General features: G+C 34.5%; 1 long non-coding RNA gene across 1 annotated transcript in view; it reads right to left on the bottom strand.

Annotated features, from left to right (window-relative positions):
* Nucleotides 1-13,867, bottom strand: part of LOC108751225 — a 68,714-nt gene that overhangs the window by 18,057 nt on the left and 36,790 nt on the right. The gene's annotated exons all lie outside the window — the stretch shown is intronic.

Here is a 13,867-nt window from a genome sequence, read left to right as displayed (position 1 = left end):
AGAGAGAGAGAGAGAGAGAGAGAGAGAGAGAGAGAAAGAGGAAGAAAGGGAGATGGAGAAACCTGCGTGCACATAAGGCGACCGCACGCGGAATCCAGCAGGCGAGCGCAAGCTATTTATGTAAACGACAGTTCCCGAGGGTGTCGAAGGCGCGTTCGCTTATATTTCCGCATTTTGCAAACGCATTACGCGATATTCAAGTGATATATTCGCGCAAACCGCGTTTTTCTCTTTCCCTCCCTGCCAGCCGCATTTTTTTCCGCTTGACGACGACGACGACGACGAGGACGACGCGACAGGTAAACCCATCCGTTCTTATGGTGCGTCAAGGCGCTTCCGTTTCCTTCCTCGGATTCTCTTTTTTCTCAGCTTTGTATCTATCCTTTTGTTTCACTGACGGCTACGAGAAGGTACGGCGGCGGATATCGCGCAAGTAAAGCCACTTTGCTGCAGTGATAGCTTTATACTCCGTGGAATTTGTACACAGTGGTATTGTTTCCTCGCAATATAGGACGCATTTGGAAGTAAAAGCTTGTGTGTTCTCTTCTTCATTCGCAACTTCTCCCTGAATACTCTTTTCGGCCTTCATCATTTCACATTGTCCTTCTCCTTTTTCTAATTTCTTTTCACTGTATTTATATAGGGTGTACGAAAAGTCATAGACTTCTTAAATATTTTGAAAAATAAGTATTTCTGAAAAAAAAATGTTTCATGCAAAAGTTGTAGGGTTGTGAGTGGTGCATTACATAACAACAGTAGTTAGATATCATTATAAATCCGATGTATAAATCCGATCCAACTTCCACGCAATACTCGTTAGGTAGTTCTAATAGCTCTCTGGTGATACTGTAACTTTTTCAAGCCTCATATAATTTGAAAAGTACTGATTAAAAAGACTTTATTATAATATTTCGAAAAGCTTTCGAGATTAATTATGAAAGTACGCAATAAAAAATTAGAGTTTCTATTAAAAAATTTCAAGATAATTTTTACATAATCTTGATAATCGTATCCAGGATCACTTACAAATCTACAAACTTTTGAAAGAAACTTTATTTTAGAAATATTTATTTTTCCAGAGTAAAGGAGTCCGAGACTTTTTGCTCACCTTGTATACGACATCTACTTTTCGATTCTTTATACGAATAAGAGCTCTATCGCTATATTCTTGTTCCCAACTATTTGCTGCTTAGAAAGTTAAAAAATAGAAAAAGATGAGGATAGCAGAGACTAGAGACTTTATAATAGATATCTGGTCACAAAGTAAAACACTTTTAATTAGGTTATTATTTCTGTTAATTTTTAAGCTAGATAGTAGGAACTGGAATGAGATAGCACATATAAAAAGAAATAATATATATATACTCTTCTTTTATTCATTTTGACAATTGTTTGTGGCCAGATTCTGTTATATTCATAAGGTCTCTAGTATGTGGAGACAAAGGAGGTAGAATTTTCAGTACATGAAAACTTTGTGAGCTTACATTTTGCGTTTCGTAATTAAGCATTGTAATTCCATGCAACGTACGTACGCATGAACGCTGTTGGAAGCAATATGCGCGAGTAAAATCGCTGATCACGTGAAGGCGGCATTTCTCTAACGATAATGTCTTTGTAACGCATTGTTTCAATCGTTTCGATCCGAGACATCGAAGAGAGAGAGAGAGAGAGAGAGAGAGAGAGAGAGAGAGAGAGAGAGAGAGAGAGAGAGGGAGGAAGAGAGAGGAGAGAGAGAGAGAGAGAGAATGAAGTGAGACACTATTTGCAATGCTATTACTTCGACTTTAGTGGTAACAATGGCTAATTTGAATGTATTAATTCCAAGTTGACACGGTAACGTTCATTGTTCGGTTGTAGAAGCTGGATAAAGGATAGGAGAGTGCATTTAGTAAGTGCATGCAGGATATATTTCATGGCATTCATAGACCCTAGATCTTTGTGCTTCTACAATTTAATCAATTGTACTTCAATCAATCAATTTAACAAAATTCTATAATTAAATCAATTAAATTCTAATGAAATTCAGTAGATCAATAAAATATGTGCTAAACGAATAATTACTTATAACGCTATACTTGATTAAAAAAAGAAAAAGAAATTTTCGAGAATTAAAAATTTTATAAATACTACTTCTTGAATTATTATTGTCTGTAACAGAAATGCATGCAATTACGTAGACAAGATACAATATATTAATCTTCAATATAATTCAAACTGGAATGTAAATAAAACGAGACATTTTTCACCGTGAAAGCTATAAATTACTGTAAAAGCAAATGCTTTAATTTGAAGCGAAATCGAGTAATATGCTTTTAGTCATATTTTTTTCTTTTAATCCTTTATCTGCAATCTAGAATCTTTTTTTAGCACGTAAGCGAAATTTCACTCTCAAATTTCTCCGAAGTAAAGAAGTTCAATTCCTCATCTTAAAATAATCGAGAAAATTATTTTAACAACGTAATGGAAATGTTAAAAAGTAACTCTGAATTTTACCATATTTTTAAAAAATCTAAAACTAACTTGGCAAAAATAACTTGGGCTGGATAAAAAAAGAGCCAGACGAAGAGTTAATAAATAATGAATGCGCCAGCGTTCCTTAATTTTATTTGTCACTTTAAATATAATTTAATAATTTCTTCAACCGATCGATAGTTTTATCATTATTATTGTATATTATTGATAATAATATACAATTATGGTGTAATAATATTGATCCTGTAAGAGCATCCCTTAATGGATAAACAGCCTTGTGTGCATGCGCGAAATAACCAGGACAGCTCGTCGACGTGTCGCGTCGCGTCACGGCGCGGCGAGACCAGGCGCAGACAGAGTGGTGTGGCGACCGAGTAAATGCATGTATATTGCTTCATGAATGCGCGTGGCGATGAGCTTGTAGTTAGCCGACGTTGTGCCGTCATTATTAGCGCGGCGGCTGGCTTATGCGCGCCGCGCATCCAGAATCCACGCGGTGACAAATGGCCCTCTCTGACAGACGAAATGCGCCGGAAGCAATTTGCGCACCGGGTAAATTCGCCGGGGATTCCGCGCGCCGCCCTAAAAATAACGAGCAACGAGCGTGAAATGCAGACCGCGACTCGTTCTAATTATGATTTTACCCGCTTTATCTTATAATTGAACCAATGTGAGAGATCAGCTACATCAATCCAGAGATATATGTTTTTCACGAAAAGAAAGATACGTCTATTCTGAGAAATTTAAGCGACAGAAAAAGAAATCTCTCACGTAAGATTAAAAAAGTTACACGATTTAATTGCACATATACGCACAAGTAGCATTATTGTTATTAAATCAATTAATTGGTTTTGCTGTGGTATCTAAAAATTTAGTGACGTGTAAATGCCAATATGGGCCAACACAGGATATTGATGTGTGATATGCAATCAAATCTTTATTAATCAACAGTAAACGTTTCGACCCTTATTTCGGGTCCTCTTCAGTATATAAAATAATAATAAAAGAATTAGTTAGCCGCACATTACGAAGACTGTGTCCAATATTACCCGAAGATGTACATCAATTTCGCAGATCGATGTATCGCAGAATCGAAGAACATTGAATTACCACTTAATCGGTATTGAATTGAAAAAGATATAATAATATATATATATAGTATATATATTAGTCGAGCGTTCGAATTGTGAACAACGTTTTCATGTTCATGATGCAAGATACTCACATTGAAAGAAAATCTTTCTTAAGAATATATTAAAATTTCTTTGTAATATTATTCATCAAACTTGTGAGTTCTTGACATAATTATTTTGATGTGGTCCAACGAAAAATTATTTTCTTTAGTTCTTTATTTGAAGTATCTAAATTTTTAGATACTTCAACAGAATCATTGTTTCTATGTAGATATATCTACTGGGAACAAGAATTAAATCTATGCGGATTTTTTTCCGAAACATAATACATACATTGATAATTATATATATGTCATCTTGTGTAAGCTCTTTGAATATCTTGATGAATAAATTATTGTCACAATGTTAACGAGATGAAATATCAAACGCGCAATTCATGAAAGTTTGAGATTTTAAATTCCTGCGGCCAAGATCCTAATCATTGTTATTACTCGTTGTAATATACGCGCATTCAAGTCAATGTTTGGATCCGCTAAAGGCAGATCTTGACCCCTTATTTCTGGTTTAATTACGCTCTAGCTCGAGGCAAGAGGGTGAAAGATAACTGCAGGCTTTCGCTCTTGGATCGATAGAGCGAAACAAGACGTGAGGAAGGATACGACGAGCCGATTTCTATCTTTCTCGTACGGCAAAGGAAACACGAGGAATTCTGTATAAGCACCAAATGAAAAAAGAAGGCGAAAGAAAGAGAGAAGGAAGCTGAAGGCATCGAAGACACACGGAGAAAGTGACGGCGCTGCACCCGCGATTTAGCGCGCGATGGTTGCGTAAATATCCTCGGGCCATTTATTTCTTTGCGAGAGGTACGCAGCGTACTATTAAGCTCATCGAAACTGAGGGATGTTAATCTCGTCGAAGGAACCAAATTATGATCTTTCAGCGTTAAAATCGGCGGTGAAATGGTCATCGATTACCGGTGCGTAAAAAATTAAGTCTTCACGAAGTCAGTCACGAGGAATCCGCATTCAACGCACTAAAAGTGGCGTCAATCTCAATAAGAAAACGACGTCTGGGAAAATGTTATCTCGGGGAAAAAAGTTACGAGTCAGAAAAAAGGAAGGGAAGTTCGGCTATTGTTACGACCGGGAAATATTACCCTTTATCGCATCTCGCTCTGATCATTGCCGAGCCGATACATTGAAGGAGCTTTATTCCCGATCCCCTTTTCAATCTCCTGATGGGACAATTTCCTTCGGAACGGGGAATGATCAGACCAATATCTATTTCTGTACTTTTTTCAGGGCGTCCTCCGTCCAAGCCTCAGTGGTCCCACAACGCCGTCGACCTCTATTTCTATTAGCCATTTATGGTCGATGAGTTACTTTATGTAGTTTCATCGATTTCTTTTGGTCGCCTCTCGATCGTACCACGATATCGGTAGCCAAATAAATCGTTAGGGTATTGTGCTATAGACGACTACGGCTGTGTGTTAAAGTAATTCGGATAGCGCATCAAGCGTAACAAGATCTAATCTATAAGGGAGATATAGATCTCGTCCTTTTCAAAGATGTTAACGAGAAATATGTATCCACGATAATTGGAAATAAATACCTTTCTCCCTTTTTATATTTCTCCCTAAAAATGTTATTAGATCGCTTTTCAATCAATCAAGAAATCAAAGCAAAATTGCTCATTTAACGAGAAAGATGGACCCTCTAATTGCTAAAATATAGTGACAAGATAATTTCAAGTCCGCTGTATACTTATTTCAGAGGATGTGCAATTATTTGTCCTTATTTATATACTCGTATCTATTCATATCCTATTTACATCTCAAATCAGTCCTACTATGTTGATGTATATACGTAGGTATTGTATAATATTATTTTGCGTTATGATAAAATTGCTTCTTTAGTTTTTCGGATCATAATTAAATAAAGAATTGTCTTATAGTTTTTAATTCTTTTCAACATTAAATATATTCGAAAATAGTATTGATAATTGTAGCAATTTTATTCTTCATCTACAAAATAGCTTCAACTGTTTTCAAAAAGAAATCAGCAGATTTCTAAAATCTAATTCAAGTAACGTATGTATGGGTACTCATGTGCGCCTCACAAAAACTTAACAACAGAATCAATCTATGTAGAGCGAAAGAACGAAGACAGTAAAGTGCAAACGTGACCGTTGGAGTTTTATTTCCTAGCTAATTAGCGAAGCGACCGCGCAATCAGAGATTTTTCGCAGCGAGTAGATATAATTGCTGGGTTCATGAGAAGAGACACGAATCTGCTTTTGCGGTCACGTCCAGACATAGATATTACTCGACTGCAATTTGCGAGGACGGGGGTCCGCACGCATTACAATGCACGATGCGTCCTCGGTCGGCACGATCGCTCGCAAGGTAAAATAATGCGGCACGCGCCCGTTATTTTTATACCGAAATTCGCGGAGACTCTTCTTCCTACGCGCGACAAAGCTGCGTACGACGTGGGAAACGAGACGAAGATAATTCGTTCCCCGTGCTCGGCGCTCGAGAAAAGAAAGCCACATCGCCCATGTTCTCTTGCAGTCTTGCCAGAGTTGTTGTATCGGAGTGTCGAATTGCATTGCAGTTAGATACCTGAAAAGAAAACGCGGCTCGCAACCAATAACGCGCGTATTGCAATATATGTTTTGTAAGAACGAGGAAGAAGAAGCAAAAGAAGAAGAAGAAAATGGTAGAGCAAAAGAAGGAGTAAGAGACCAAGAAGACGAAAAAGAAAGTTACAACTTTATAGTATCAATTTCGAATTAAAATTGTTGTAATTATTTCCAACTAATATTCCAATTCAAAAGAATAATCTAAAAGTAACATTATGGACATGTGCGTTAGCTTTGATTGATAATTACATGAAACTATGAATCTGTTTGATTCATTTGTAGCTGACAGAGAATTAAACCAATCGCCAGGCCGTCCAAATACGCGTAATATCGCGATCATTAATTATCTTAATTGGAGGACCGTTCTGCTGTATATGGCATCGAATAGTAGTTATACCAAAGACCTGCAGCAAGATTGCAACAACCGGAATCTACGGCTTGGCGTTAATCCATTACCTATGCGTCTATTCACCGACTCGTGTAAGAGCTACAACGATGACGATGTATTCCCGATTAATAAATATGTGTATACATGGAATGTGTTTAAAAAATCACGAAATTTGAAATTGAATTTTGAAACTTATCTGATTCACATTTCTACCAATATGGTTTAATTTTTATCTTCAATTAACTCTTCATCTTTTTCTAGTCTGAAAGTTAGGAAAAGATAAGGATTAAATTGAACCGAGATAAAGCTGATATATATTATGTACATTGAAATTGGCAGAAATATGTAGAAATAAACTAGATGTCAAAGAACAATGCATGTATAACAATGTATATAACTCTTATCTTTTAGAAACTGATGGTGGACCTATTGGAGCCACTCAATTATAAATCTTTTTATCAAAAATGTCAAACAATTTGAGTTTCTTTATGTTATCATTTACAAATTTAGATCAATCTTATTAAAATGTACTTAGTATTCATTTTCTTTATACAAGTTATATCATTTTGATTCCTTGAAATTAAACAGTGTCTTTTTACTTTTCGGTGCCATTCTGGATATGGCATTTTTTTCCAATGTTCTTTTAACGCTTATAACTTTATAAATAAAGATACATACACTCTCTTGATATCTTTATATCTTTATATTTGTTATGTTTTTTTTATGTCTGGATGTTTCGACGATTAAGAAAATTGTTTATGATATGTTCATTTTTATGAAAGTTATAAGCATTCAAATTGAGTTGAGTGTCCCAAGTGTGTCGTTCCTGTAGTATGACACTAAAGGGATAATTAACATAAATTAAATAGAGGTCATACTGACCTGGTATCAGTAACTACAGATATTTTAGCGTGATCTGAGAGTTAATTCTACTTAATAAACTTATAAGAAAATGTCTCTAGAAAAGCACTAATGGCAGTCAATAATACTTATTATAAATAATTTCCCGTGTACTAAATGTCAGCAATAATGAGAGAGAGAGAAAGAGTGGAGAGAGGAAGTTAAAAAGCCATTCGTAAATTTGTAAAGAATAAGAAGCATGCCTGAGTCGAGATAATTTTGCGGCGGTTTCGCGCAGCGTTATGCAAATCCTCGGAAGTATTGTATTTCTCTCGCGAGCCAGAAACGGATGGCTATCCTCATCCCGGGCCACGTCGCCGTCGCAACATCTTCATGCCGATTTTACGAGCGTGTCTGCCGAACAGCGCTTCTATTTTCCTTACTTTCGTGACATCACGCGCGCATCTCGTGCATACGACGCGTTACATTTATGCATGCATCCCGGATCTCGAGCATTTTATGCTCGCCCTGCGCAAAATATAGCAGACGAAACTCTAAGCTCCTCACTGTTTTTCGTCAAAACAGAGACACACGCGGAAATATCGAACATATTAGGGTCATTTCTTGTGTTCCGTGGAATAATCAAATTTTATTCCTTTAAAACTTTATAACTAGTCACCACGGATTTTCAAATTGATGTCGTCAGAAGCGAGAAAAAAATTCTAAAATACATGAAAATAGAAACACTTTTTAATAAAATAATATTTGCATTTAATAGAATACATCTGTAAAATATGTGTAACAAAAACTCTATTATTTCGGAATAAAATAAAATTATATTTATCTCTAATTCAAATATATGATTATTTATTGATTAACGGAACACAAAGGAAATTTTTGACATATTTTACAAATCTACTCTATCGATTGTAAATGTTGTTTTATTAAAAGATATTCACAATCATATTTTTTAAAATAGTTTGCAAGAATGTTCTTTCTCGCTTTTGAGTCTCAGATGGCTGCAGTGAGTAGACAGGAGTCTTTTAAACAGACTCTCAAAATCTATATCTACTCGTATATCCATCTCGCGGCAGTAAATTATTATTATATATAAAAATACAGCAATTTATAAAATTTGTGTCAATTTTCACTAAATAATGAGATTCTATCAAGCATAAAAAAAAATAAATAAAATAACTTTAATAAAGTAATCTCAAATTAATTTGTTATTTCGTTCATCTTTATAATCCATTGTATGTTGTTTTATTATTATCTACCTCTATTTCTTATACATAATTTTTTAATCATTTATTCAAATATTAAAAATAATGCATATCTTCCAAAAATAATCAGCAAAAAGGACGCGTGAGCCATTTATTATTTACATATTTTAATATATAAAAATATTTTAATCTTGCCACACAACTCGACTGCAGTCTCGATTGTTAGCCGTCAATGACAGCGAGAGCTACGGAAATTTTTCTCAGCGCATTCACTCGAGCAAGTCGGGTAACCCAAATTAAAAACGGTGGTGAGTAGAGTAATGGGACTGAAAACCGCAGACTACATACGGCGGACTTTTTGAGTTGCTTTAAGCGCGACAAGGCAGAGTTTCCGACCATTTTGCTTGCTTTATCAGAACTCCGCTAATTAATTCCGGAGTGCATGGATTAGACTTTCTCTCATGAGTGTTGGAACCTTGCACGCGCTCTTCGACTGCTTGGATATCGAAGTTGATAATGCTCAACCATTACGAGTTTTATGCTTAGCAACGGAAATCTGATATCTCGGAATTCTTGATTTCACGGAAAAGACAACATTTTTACATTTTTTATTTTACATTATAAAATTCTACATAAGAACAAAAAATATATCAATTCAAACTGTCCTTTGTATATTAATTTTAAATTGAAAACTTAATTCATTCCACGATGAGAGATATCTATATGGTAATAAAAATTCTTAGTAAGAGTAAAAAAATTGTTTAATGTTATAAGAAAATATTAAAAAATTTTTTTATAATAATCGTTAATAATTAATAGTTGTCAAGCAACTGATGTTAATAATTGCGAATGATTATCGAGCGGAAATTTTCGCAAGCTAAACTACGGGAGGACTCCTCCGAGTTCGACTATTCGTCTATTCAATTTTCCTGGATTTGCATTTTGTTTCGACGCACGACGTGCTCCCCGGCGTTTTACGACGTAGAGAAGGTATTTACGAAAATTACTCGACTATAGCGCGTTCGCCCATTATCTTTTAATGCAGGCTTGCACACAGGACGCCGTAATTTTCAGGAATTAAAATTCCCGAGAGTAACGGATATGCGCGAGTAAACTGACTACGAGCGACGAAACTTTTTCACATGTGCGACACGTGCAACTTGCAAAATACGAATAAGCAAATAAATACAGTGACACAATAATAATAATAATAATAAAAGTGATAGAATCTCAGATTCAGTCAGATAATTAATTTTAGAATTATTATTTAAAATATAATGTTTATAATATATATGGAATATCTAGTTCATGTATGTGTTATATTCGAAATATAAGCGATATGTGAGAAAGATTACTATTAAGAAAAATGTATAAAATATTTGTCACGATATTGCCATCGGAGGTACGTGATGTTTTACCAAATATTTTTGTTTTTATTACTACCTATATGGAAATAGAAACGGTTCAATAATCAATCATATTAAATTTGTTGTTTTGAATTTTATGTTTTCATTGTGTCAGAAATTTGTAATTAGCAGCATGAGAGAATTTTTAAAAATCAATTAACGCGTTTAATATCATATTCAGGTTGAGAGTAAATTAATTTTTGTCTCAAAATCTCTTAATTATTTATCATTTATCATGCACGATGTTGTTCTGCATTACGAGAGGAGCGTATAAAAATATACCAAATACCGTATATATGAACGTTGCTGTTCTCATAAACTTGGTGGCCCTGCTGCGAGCATGACCATCCATCCAGTAAACTTTCCACGAGTTGTACTTTGTTTTATCAAGCGGCAGTTGGCGCTACGGGCATTTTATGATGTCAGGACCTTTATAATGTCTTAATGTTTGGCTACGTTCAGGTTTCTGCGCGAGAACCGTGGCTATATTATATCAAGATAAACAATTTCCCGGAGCGAACATCCTAAACCATTTCTCGCGCTCTCGTGCTCACGAAGCTTTTTTTTCTATCCATTCTCACTAGCGCATATGTTTCGCGAGATCATATTTACTCGGTGTAAAATTATAAATCTCTTTTTCTACCGCATGCTGCACGGGGGACATGGCTTTAGTTGAAAACTCCGCTTTTCGTAGGTATAATGTATATCTCTTTTAGAAGCTTACTATATGTTCAAAATAAGTTAATACAAGCACATACACGTTTGCATGTAAAAAAAAAATAGCTTACAGCCATCAGATTCTTGTTGTTTAATTATCATAAAAATTATACAAATATTAAATTACTGTACAAAAGGAGGAAAATATATTGTACAAATTATCGCATAAAAAAGGAAAATGCAAATATTGTACATAAAAGCAGTTATTTAAAAAGTTATTTTTATGTAAATACACGCTTAAAAATGTTCGCGCGTTGCAGCAAAAGCAGATTTGATATTTCGCGAAATTTCGCTACCTGCAACGCGCGCTGGATGTACCAACGTAAACTGTTCGCTTGTCACCCATAGAACCCCGCCAACTGTAATCAGGGATATTTACGCGTAATTCTCCAAGGGAAATATCCGCGGTAATACGGTTTTTGACGCTGAATGTCGCAATTAGACACGCGTGACGACGAACTTGGTGAACAGCATCAAGGAAGGTCGCGGCGCGGTATTATATCACAAACGCTACGCGAGAATTGAGCCACACAACACGGCGTATGCCTGGGACGTGTGCGGGCATACACGGCATATGTTATATCCGTGTCGGACGTTATGCGACCGCGGCTCTTTGTGACGCGGCCTGGCTGAGGTTACACGCAGCGATTGAATAAATATTCATTAGCGTAATTAGCATGCGTGCGTGACGTGCTATCCGGTAGAATGCTTTTACGCCTTTAATTGCCGCCCGTGTGTCCGCGGGCGCGACTCTTTCTCGTAGCTGCTCTGTAATTTGTAATGACAGGCCGTGTACACAACTCGTTGTATAGGGGTTATTGGGTAAAAAGCTCAGGAAAAGATAAAAATGATATTGCTCTCGAATTCAAATTTTATTATTCCCTAATGAATATTCCGCTCGCCTTTCTTCAAATAAAACTTTGATACTATTATGCATATCATATTTCATCAAAGGGAAATTTAATGAAAATACTCTGTTAATTATTCCATGATATATCTCATAATTTATGATCATAATTAGTTTCCTAAATAATAATGTATTTTCAACGAGATAAATAAATTTTTTTTACATAAAAATATGTACGTCTTATTAATATGTTATTTAAGATTAGGTATATCCCAATAACTGCAATTTTATTGTTATCTGTCAGATCGCGAAAATGTAACGGAAATGGTAAGATTCTTAAAACGCGCGAATTAATGAATGACTGCAAATAAACAAATTAACAATCATCGAGTTTACTCACTTGAGATGATGTCTATCGCTACCGTAAATCCGTCCAAGCTTCACATTCACCCACTCGCGGATAATAAATTGAAATTTTGATCAATTATTAATTCACATGTTAATGATTAATCGTCCGAGATTTTATTCGGCACTCTCAACGCGATTTTTATTTACACGTAACACTTCGCTCCTTTTAATAATTATTTATTCCCGTCATATCTTACCGACAATGCAAATATTATACAAAATGTTGAAGCAGCCGCCAAAATAAGAAACAATATCATAATAAAAATATTATAGCCGTAACAAGATTTACTTCATATTCACATTAGCAATTATACCTATACTGTATAATACAAAAGTCTATTATCTTTATCTTTATATCTTGATACTATTGTACATGTAACTATGATATCACTGATAACTTAATCTACGATTACGAAATTTATATTACTGAAATAAATATTGTAATCGTAATTATCCTCGTACGCATAATCAATCTAAGTATAAAAAATCCAAAATGCAAGTGATACTACGATCGCGCGGAGTTCATATAACAGAACTATCACACTAAACGATAAATTATATCAAGCATAATATGTCGGTTGATATTTCTGATACTACACGCTTATATCTTTATATGATATTTAGTATCAATAACTTTTATAGGTTACAATAAGCCGTTATCTCGTCAACAATCGGCCGTTATCTAATCTTTAAGTCTTAAGCTCTAAGTTTTAAGTAAGAAAGTAATCAATCCATATTCTTCCGATATTCGACTGATCAATTTCTTACAGCTTAAGATTTAAAGCTTACGTAACAGCTTATTGAAATTATTAGAAAACCTATTAAGATCTTAATTCATTTAAATGAATCATATAAAGCTATGAAATGAATGATTTTGTTGAAATATCCAAAAATTTAAATAAATACAGATTTGGAAATAATTTTATTGAAAATAATTACGCAGGAAACTCAAGTATAATAAGCAATTAACATTATAAATAAATTTTATAATTATTTTATTTTATTATTACTGATAGTCCAATAAAATTATTTTTAGATCTGTATTTGACTAATCTTTAGATATTTCATACTGGAAAAAGAATCTAGTTACAACCAATAAATATTAAGTGAAATAATTTCAACTAAATATTGATAATATAAATAAACATAATTTTATCTAGTAATATAAATATTTAGTAAGTATTAAACGGTACCAACAGTAATACTTACTAAATATTTGTAAAGATAAAATTATGTTTGATTGTACTACCTCAACATTTAGTTGAAATTATTTTACTCAATATTTGATAGCTATAACCAGACACTTTTTTCAGTACAGCTAAAACTGTTTCTTTCGTACACAACTTTCATACCGTGATATGATTAAAGCGTAGCGCACATTACTCATGGCATCAATCTCGAAAATCCGCTGTCTTCTTTCCCTTTTAAATCCGTGTTCTGATACCATAAATAATTTATCGACAAACACGAAAGGTATCTTTATTGTTGGTTCTGTTGCGTCATTGATTCCGCAGTTTTAATTCATAACTACATAAATATGATAAGTCAAGTATGACTATTTCATGTGTCAATTGAGTATTATTTCCGTTACATGTGATATTCACGTATACATTAAATATAACGTGAATATCACATAATCATCGTCATCACCAGTCATTATTAAACGACGGATATTAATAGATTATTAATAGACACGATGCAATATTGGTCAGATAACTGACCCGTCGCTCCCGATATTCGTTTGCGAGAATAACGCATTCATGTGACCAACCAATGAAAGATGCGTGGAA

This window comes from Trachymyrmex septentrionalis, unplaced genomic scaffold (assembly GCF_001594115.1).
Source record: "Trachymyrmex septentrionalis isolate Tsep2-gDNA-1 unplaced genomic scaffold, Tsep1.0 scaffold42, whole genome shotgun sequence".
Classification (NCBI taxonomy): domain Eukaryota; kingdom Metazoa; phylum Arthropoda; class Insecta; order Hymenoptera; family Formicidae; genus Trachymyrmex; species Trachymyrmex septentrionalis.
The sequence above is the reverse complement of the archived record's forward strand: the minus strand, read 5'-3'. Positions and strand labels throughout refer to the sequence as shown.